Raw genomic sequence first — 10,047 nt, forward strand, 5'->3', positions numbered from 1 at the left:
GGTTCATATTCATTCCTTGTGTCACCATGGAGCCCTATTGTGAGAGCAAGGAAATCCTACCCCTCAAAAAATTGTTTAGCCTTCAACATTGCCTCTATGGTTTTAATCTTGTGATGTAGCTCCTTATTTTTATTTTTCAATATTTTATTTCTTCTAATGATAATATGAATGAAAATATATAAATAAAAGTGCACCTACAAGATTCTACTCCCTTTTAAACTTGTATATTTTTCTTAGGGCTTGTGCACCAACATTGGTTTATTAAGTTGTAACTCTGTGTTATGTTTTTTCTTCTATTTTTGGTATTGCAACCTCTTATTCCACTTTCTACTTCTGGTTATATCCATGTGTAATAGAGACTTATTTTAAGTATTGATATGTTGATTCTTATATAGCAATAGGAGTTTTCATCTCTTATTGCACCATCCCCGCTGGTCCATGTGTTTTATTAGGCATCTCCATATCTTCCTCCATTACACTTGTTGGTTCTTGTGTGTTAGTAGGAGTTCCAAATTCTTCCACTACCCTTGTGTTGATGCCTCGAAAATCACTACAACAACATCGGGGAAAACCACCTGGTCTAGACCTTAAAGGCAACTCCTTTTCCGTTTGGTGTGGTGGCTCCGACTGGAAAGAATGGGACCAGTTTCTCAATGATGGATAAATAGGATGGATAAGCGGTTGATTCTCTAATATATAATGATAATGGATCAATGATTTAATCTAAAAAGTAAAATTATGAACAACTATCCTATCCCGGGAAATTTTTTCTTTAGTGTAACTTTTGATGGTCTTTATCCATAAACAGGCATACAGATGACTCTATTGGTAAACAAAGACATTTATTCATATGATAATTACTTTGTTCAAGTAGTTGAAAAAAGTAATCAAGAAAACATTATTACACTATTCTTCATATATATCATAGACATAAATATGATTGAAAGAATAACACTTCTTAGACATTCAATAGTGATAAGTATAAGGACTGCTGTTAAAACACATACATATATCCAAAGATAGCAAGATTAAATAAGTGCTGATTCACATGCAAGAATGAAGCAAGAGCATAGATAATAGTACCATATGTTATTTGGATCACTCCCTATATTAATCGCATTCAAATTCCTTCTTCTAACTTAGAAACACTTCCACAACAAGGCAATAGTGCACATCTCATCAAATCTTTGTTTGTTAAAATTCAGAATACTGGCCCAGTCTTCATAAAAAATATATCAGAAGCACAATAGTGTGAATTACTGATTTGAGTTCATAAAAAAAATGAGGACCCTTTCTAAATGCATGAAAGGGCCTATAAATACTAATTAGGCTAACTAATTACAAAATAAAAATGCTATTAATTGGTACAACTATTTCATGAGTATCTCCTCAAAAATGGCTTGTTTGCAGTCGACAACATGATTCATTGTTTCAGATGTTCTCCCTTTGGCTTGAGCTGGCAGATAGCAAGCATCGGTTGCAATTCTGGAGGGCGACTCAGATGAGAATGCAGTTGGGCTGAGTATGTGGCATCATGGATTTCGGGAATCATGTAACCGATCACATCGGTTAAACATTTGAGTGCGACCCTTTGACTGTATGGTTTAATTAAGAAAAACCAAAAGGTATCCCAAGTTAAACTTTGGATGCCGGCGATTAATCTTCCATTCTTCTCCAATTCTTGATTGCATGTTTGTTCCAATTCTTTGGCTAACGGCATCTTACCTGGAGTGCATTGTGAAATCAAGTTAGACAGATAAAGAGTGTCATTGATTAACTCAATTAAATTACTGGTTGATAATCTGCATCTTGAGGTTTCTCTTTCTGCCTTCATCAGTTGTGACTGCCATTCTAGGAAAATGATTTCTTTATGTGATTCTAGAATTTTAGGCAGATTCGTGGCTTGCCCTTCACTGGTGTCTTGCCAAGCAAGAAATTTGGTTAAAGTCTCATCGGCCTGTTCCAAATCCTGCCTGGCATCGACTGATTTTTCAACTATTGATGCAGTAATCTCACAAAGAGGCTCAACTAGAGAAATGTTATGACATAGCAGTTTAGCTGTGTAATCAATGCTTTATTGATTTGGAGAGCTTCGGACCTAAAATCTATTGGTTGCGGAAGACTCTTGAACTTTTCTACTTGGCATGACAGCTTAGCGATTTGCTCATCTTCCATCTTACTCATTTGTTCATTCATTGTCTTCAACCTGGCCAATGCTTCGAATAATTCCTTTTGTTTTTGTATTGCGCTTAAGTCTATCCTCTGCTTCTCCTTGAGCAATTGCTCATTTAATTGATTGTTTATCTTCTGCTTTGTTGATAGTTTTTGTTCTAACTGTTCTATTTTTTGCTGCCTTTCAGACACCTGTGACTGCAATGAAACAATTGTTTGGTCTCTTTCCTTAAGTAGATTGCTTACTTCTGAGGCTTTATCCATAGTGGCTGCCGAATAGGCTCCGACATACTGAGAATATTTTGTAAGGTCATCGGAAGGGTTAAATTCCTCCTTCCACACCACATTAGCCATCTTTGTTTGTGCTGGTAAAAGGGAAGATTGATCAAGTCTTCTCCTTTTCCTTTGTCTTTTCACTACAACCCTGTGTTAAGGACTATAAAAAACATCTAATGGTGGTATGTATTCTACCTGCAAAACAATTTGATAAGATGGATCCTTAGGAATTATTTCTACATCTTTGCTGGTGGGTAGGCCACTGGTCCCTTCAATTGGAACCGTAGTTGTCGTTGTCTCTTGACCGACTGTTACTTGAGGTGTGTTGAAACCTTGTGAAGTCTCGGGATTGCTTATAATAGAGTCAAATTGTTGCCATTCTTTTAGGAGTTTGGGATCAATTTGAGTATCTATATCAATATATTCACTACCCTGTTTCTTCTCTTTCTCCTACTCTGTCTCCTGTTTTGGCTCTTTTCCCTTCTCGGGAATTTTCTCTGTAGCAGGAGGTTTGTCAATAATTTGCTATTCAGGCTCGCTTGACTGAGTTGTTGGGGTAGTAGCTAATAAGTCCAAAGGTATAGTTTGCAACCTCTGTTCTCTGAGCCTATTGAATTCTACCAGTCCTTCATCTCTATATTTCATTTTGGCCAATGTTTTTACCTGAAATAATGATTCTGATGAAGAAAACAGGCCGTCAAATTCATCTTTTTCATGATCAAACTTTGTAAGTTTGGCTTATTCCAGCACGTTATAGGCAATTTTCCTTGGGTCGTATTGCCTGTTAGGGATGGTTGCAAGATTGAGCATGTTTATTTTTCCTGCCTCCTTCTCCGCATGTTTGTAATCATGTAGGGTATAAACACCGCACCTCAAAGGAAATGTAGGCCACACCTGCTTTTTAGAATTCCTAAGAGTTTTGGATGTTTCTGCTGTTGGTATTTGGTAGGCCAATTTTCGAGCCAACAGCTTATCAGGTACATACAAAAGAAGGACATGGGGTTTTGCAAGGCTACCATAAACCCTTATATATGTGAACTTGTCTTCCCCGAACCAATTCCCTACAGTAGTCAAGTCAATCGCCGCTTCCTCAGAAATCCTTGGGGCAGGCTTATCAAAAATGGCATAATAGATAGGTAACATGAAACCATTATAGGTTTGGTACAAGTGGTATTTATAGTGTGCCTTCCATAACATCTGATGATAAATGTGGATTGGCTTAGGTTCTGTGCAGTCCATCTCCACCCGAGTACAGGATATTCAGAATTAAAACAAAGAATATCCATAATGTAAGCACTGTAATAAAAAGGGGGAATGGTTCTGGTGGTTTTACGTGCATTTGATCTGAAGTCAAGTATTGCAGTGGCTAATTTATCGGACAATATGTTTGCCTAATCCATCACATAACTATTAACCGATGCTTCCATTAAAGGAACCATTTCAATAGTAAACTTTGCAGAATCATGCATTCCCCACATTCTACACATCATTGCCCCAACATAACAGTAAGGAGATGACAATGAATCCACGGAGTACTTACCCGATGATTCATGTTTGTGCTTTGCGGGATTCTGTCTCCATTGCTTAATTGAGGCCGATTCAGTCTTGTTCTCTGCTGTAAACTTCTCCAGAAAGGCTTTGTTGTATTTCTTTTCAGGTTTGGGCAAGTGATACATCTTCCTTAAGTCATCAGGCTGAAATGAACCAAAAATTCTTCCGTCAATTGTGCAAAACGTTCTATTTGAAACTGGAATTTCTTCAACCACCCATCTGACTACATCAGTGTATGGAAGAATTTTCTCCCGTGCTACTATCCTGTGAAAATATGAGTCAGCTAAATCTTTCAGGGAAGCTTCTGATTTATTAGCTGAGTCTGCAGTAGCTTCTTCCGACACTTCCTCGGGCTCCTCTACTTCAATTAAATTGTAGATACTTTGCCAACTTGTATTTCCAAGGCCAAGACACGTAGTGTCTAAGATTAAACCTTTTTTACTTGGTCCTGGATCATTGGTGGGCTGCGCTGTTGATATAGGAGCCGCTGCTGCCACGTATCTCTTGGATTTCTTTCCCATTTGTTTCAAATTTGTTATTTCAGCGGAGTTCTGCACAAGGAATGAAACCAACGTGATACAGAGAATAGGTAGTATGAGCCAATATGAAAGAATTATATCAATTAGCAAATAATAAAGGATTATAGTGAAACTGCCGCAGATACAATCTAGGGGAAAATCTCGGCATAACTGCTTCATTAATTGGCCGTTTAACCTGTCAATCATGGTAAAGGAGTTTTTAAATACCCATCATATTATTTATATCATGAATGATCCATTATAGCGTGGCTTAGATTTTTTGGCGGATAATCAGAAGTAAATCGCAATCGGTGATTGTTAACGTGAACGGGAAGGTTTTAATAATAGTCCAAAATAACCTTCGATTACCAAAAGGCGATACAATTCATGCAAGCCTTTTAAATATGTTTCGAAACACGTGCCTTGATTTAATGCATCGCAATCAGGGATGGGTTCGGGTCATATTACTTATTCCATTGCAAAATAGCCGATCGCTGATGGCGATACGCCTTATCGCATCGGAGGATTTGAAGGTGTCACAATTCATGTATTGGGTTGTTACGGCCATCTGCCGATGGCGATCCCTTTTATTGCATCGGGGAAATGAGGGAGGTGTTTCTCTATACTATGTGTTTTTTCTTTTCCCCTATATCCGATAGAGATTTCCTTTTTCGGATTAGAGTGAGTCAATGGGTCTTTTATATATGTTTTTCTTATTATTGCGATATGTGATCTTGTGATCGCTTTATCGTAATAGCGAAGAACTTTATAATTATTTAAAAGACCTATTTTATTATTGTTCAAAAGGTTTTATTTTAAAATATATCATTTCCATTGGACCTTTTTATGAGGGTTTTTCTAATGATGAGTTAATACCAATTTATTCACACATCTAAGTTTAAAAGGGACCCATTTCATATTATGATTTTAAAGAAAATTTTTATGAAATGGGGGGTTGTTGTACAGCACAACAATTGGTGATTCACTGGGAGAAACAGTTATCTTTGATAAATGTTAAAATATTTAAACTTTCTTCATTTGAAAATCTTATCTGACAAGAATATTCTAATATAACTAGGCAATCATGAATTTGAATATAATGATAACTATTTCTGCTATTTTATTTTCATGTTAAAGTTTAATACATTCTAAGTTTAAAATTAGCCTTAATTGGTTGATAATGATAAAACAAAAGCTTTATAATGACTCCTCTGTCATAGGTAGAGCCTCTGCTGCCAGCAAATGTTTATAGTCTCGGCAGGGATACCTTTTAACCATTTGATCATTCATTATCCCATCCATTTCAGAGTATAATTAAAAAGAATGAATCCATAAATATGTCTCCATATTTTGTATCACTTTTTTCCTTTTTCCTTATTTTGTAAGATAAAAAGCCATTGTTCTGGTTTGGTCGCCAGCTGTTTGACAATGCCATTCACTGGTTGTAATTTAACTGAACAAGTTGGCTCATGATGAGACCCCTTGTCTTATAATTATAAGCCATTACCATGTTTTGATATGCAGTATTGGTAATGTCAGTTGAACTATTCCCCTAATGATCATGGTAAGCAGGCTTGTAATAAGACCTCTTATCTTTTATATCGTACATATTTTAGAATTACACTCTGAGTAATTATAAACTTTGACGAATGGGATGAACAATTTTCTCCTTAAGAGAAGATAGATGACAAGGTAAGAGTTGAAGATTCTAAGATTGAATCAGTTTCTATTTTGTATTGATAACTGTTTTCAGGCTGCTTAAAAACATTAAAATGATTTACAATACTTCTAAATCTTGAGAAGATTTCACAAAAATAAAATAGGGTTTCAGAATCTAAATATACCTAATTTTCTAGAAATTTTTCTTTCGTTTAAGGCTTCCATTTCTCAAAAGTAAATATCAAAACTATTTCTTTTGAGTAACTTTTCAATATAGTAAAATCCAATGGAAGGCTTTATACAACTTTATTTTCCTAAAATTCTAACAAATAAACTATGTACACAAATTTTGCTGAAAATTGAATATTTACAAAGGGAGAAGGGGTTACCTCCTCATTTGAAGAATTTTTTCAAGATATGGCCGTTAACAGGAAGAGAATCTCTTTTTCCTGATAGATCTTGCAATATGAAAGTAGAAGGGCCTATCTTCTCATTGATTTGAAATGGTCCAAGCCACATTTTCTGGAACTTAATGTGTTTTCCTTTATCTTCATGGGCTTTGTCCCATTTCAAAACTACATCACCAACTTGTAATTGCTTTGAACTGGTTGAAGTTGTATCAAAAGATGACTTGATAATTTGCTGATGTTTTACATGTATAATTCTGGCTTTTTCCCTTTCTTCTTCTAGTTTCAAAATTTGATCATGTCTTAGTTGAATAAAAGATGAGGGACTTTCTTCAATAAACTGTACTAAAGCTAGGGATGGAAGTACTAAATTTGCTGGTATGACAGCTTCCTTTCCATATACTAGATTAAATGGAGAAGTGCCTATGGAGGCATTCTATGTTATTCTGTCAGCCCATAGTGCAAATATTAGAGATTTATACCAGTTTTTATGATTCTGCTCAATAGTTCTCTTAATAATCTTATTAAGATTTTTATTGGTGGATTCTGCTAAACCATTACCACGAGGGTAGTAATTTTCAGAATACTTCAATTTAAATCCCCTTTTGATAGCAAACTCAAATATAGAACTTCCAGGGAAATAATATGCATTATAAAAAACAAGAGCATTTGAGACACCAAATCTGGTAATAATGAATTGATCTATGAATTCCATAATTGTCTCAGAATTTGTTGTCTTTAAAGGAATTTCTTCAACCCACTTAGTAAAGTAATCAGTGGCAGTAAGGATATACTTATGCTGTTTGGAAGAATGTGGAGTAATTTCCCCAATGATGTCTAATCCCCATTGCTCAAAAGGTTGTTCAATATTCACTAGTTACAAAGGGAAATCTGGCTTCCTTTGTCTTCCATTGGAGGTTTGACAACTTTGGCATTTCCTTACATATTCATGAGTATCTCTGAACAAGGTCGGCCAATAATATCCAGCATGAATGATTTTGTGAGCTGTTGTATCAACTCCAAAATGTCCTCCTGCTGGTCCATCATGTAGCTCCTACAAAACCTTTTGTGCTTTAGGTTTTTCTAAGCATCTTAATAAGATTGAATCATAATTTCATCTAAACAAATACATCATATACAATTATGAAGTTTTTCGCTTTCAATCTAATGGCACGTTTATTTTTATAGGAAAGATTAGAAGGAGCGTATCCATTTTTTAAATAGAAAATCAGATCTGCATATTGTGATTTATGATTTGTGATACTTATCTGATTAATTTCTTCAGTATCTTCTGTACCTTTAGGTTCTTGAATATTGGATGCTCCTGCTAACAACTTGCAAAAACCTTGGCCTTTGACAATCTTTGCTGGTTTGATTTCTAAGTCATATTCTTGTAATGCTGTGACCCAATTTGCTCTCTTTTCTCCTAATTCCCTTTGAACTAGTAATTGTCTTACTACTGAAAAAGGAACTATAAGTTTTGTGTGAGCTTTTAAGAGAAAGGGTCTGTAGTGTTTAATGGCTTTGTACACAACAAAGTCTTGTTTTTCAACCTCCGAGTAATTAAGTTCAGCACCTTGAAGATTTGAGCTGTAAAATGAGATTGGTGCTTCCAAGTTTTGATCATTAATTTGAGTCAGCACTGCTGCATAAGACGAAGCGGATGCGAGGGTATATAGTATGAAATGACTTGAAAAATTAGGAGTGTTTAAAGCAGGGGCATTAATGATTGATTGTTTGATAGAATCAAATGCCTCTTTTTCTGCAGGTCCCCATTTAAACACCGAATTTTTCTTAATCATCATTTGCAATGGTAAAATAATTTGGGAAAAATCTGGAACAAATCTTTTGACAAAGTTAATTTGACCCAAAAATGACTGCATGGATTTTTTATTATGAGGGAATGGAATATCATAAATCTCTTTAATTCTATCTGGATCAATATAGATACCATCCTTTGAAACAATGAAGCCCAAAATCTTTCCTTGATTAAGAGCAAAAAATGACTTCTTTGGGTTAAGCGAGATACCATACCTTCTGCAGCGTTCAAAGATTTATTTTAAATCATGTAAATGATTATACCTTTTCTTAGAAAATACAGTAATATCATATAAATAGACAACTACTGATTTATTGATCAATCCTTTGAATGCTATGTCCATTGCTCTCTGGAATGTAGCTCCTGCATTGATAAGTCCAAAAGGCATTTTTTGGTAAGCATAAGTTCCCCACTTAGTTTTGAAGGTAGTTTTAAGCCTGTCATCAGGATGGACCAAAATTTGGTTATATCCTGAAAAACCATCTAAAAAGGACATTAACTCAGAACCAGCTACTGAATGGAGTGTCTGCTCCATGGTAGGTAAAGGGAAGTTATCTTTTTGGCTTGCCTTATTAAGATTTCTGAAATCGATGCAAATCCTGATGTCACCATTTTTCTTTCTAACTGGCACCATATTGGACACCCAGTTTGAATGTCTGACAGGAAAAATTATCTTAGCCTTCAAGAGTTTATTTAATTAAGCCTTTATTTGACTCTCTAGGTTAGGATGAATCTTTCTTAATTTCCGTTGCACTGGCTTTTGTTCGGGAAGCATTGGAATAGTATTCTAAATGATTGATGCATCGTATATTTTCAAATCATCATATTTCCAAGTGAAGACATTTTTGTTTTTCCGCAACAATCTAATGAATGAATTTCTTTCTTTCTTCCAAAGAAAGTCCTAATCCCAAATTGATGTTTTGAGGGTTTTCCTCAGTACCTAGGTTTATCAATTCAAATCTTAAAGTGGAACTCTGGAGATTTGAATTGGTCACCTGTTTAAACCTGTCTTTAATATCATAAAGATCTTCAAGCTTGACCACTGGTTTTGGTATTGAGTTTTCTTCTTGCTTTTCCTTCATTTGAAGGTCATGTTCACTTTCATCAATGATTTGATCATCGTAGGACTTTTCAGAAGTCAAGAAGTTTAAAATGTCTTCATCATGATTGAGCACTCGCCAATTGGTGACATTATCGGGAATTGATGGTCTAAAAATTAATTCTACTGAAAATCTGTCTGGGCTGTAATCTTCGGATGGTAGGAGTTTGGAGGCAACGTTAGCTAGCAAGTCGGCTGATGCGTTCTGGGACCTAGGGATGGGAGAAATATTGAATACTAAAAATTGAGATATGAGTTCCTGCACCAAAGATTGATAGTGTTTGAGATGACCAGAAAGGCAATTAATTGAATTTCTAACTTGTTTGATAACAATTTCTGAATCACCAAACACCCTCAAATATTGAACTTTAAGACCAATTGCTTTGTAAAGTCCTTGAACTAAGGCCTCATATTCAACTGTATTGTTTGTGCATTCAAATTGGAATCTGCATGATAACATAGTTTTTTCTCCCTCAGGACTAACTAAAATACATCCTGCTCTTGCATCTTCACTAGATTTGGACCCATCAAAGTATAGTGAGCAAA

Source organism: Pinus tabuliformis, chromosome Q, assembly GCF_031772625.1.
Source record: "Pinus tabuliformis cultivar Carrire ecotype Pingquan chromosome Q, CPIR1, whole genome shotgun sequence".
NCBI lineage: Eukaryota > Viridiplantae > Streptophyta > Pinopsida > Pinales > Pinaceae > Pinus > Pinus tabuliformis.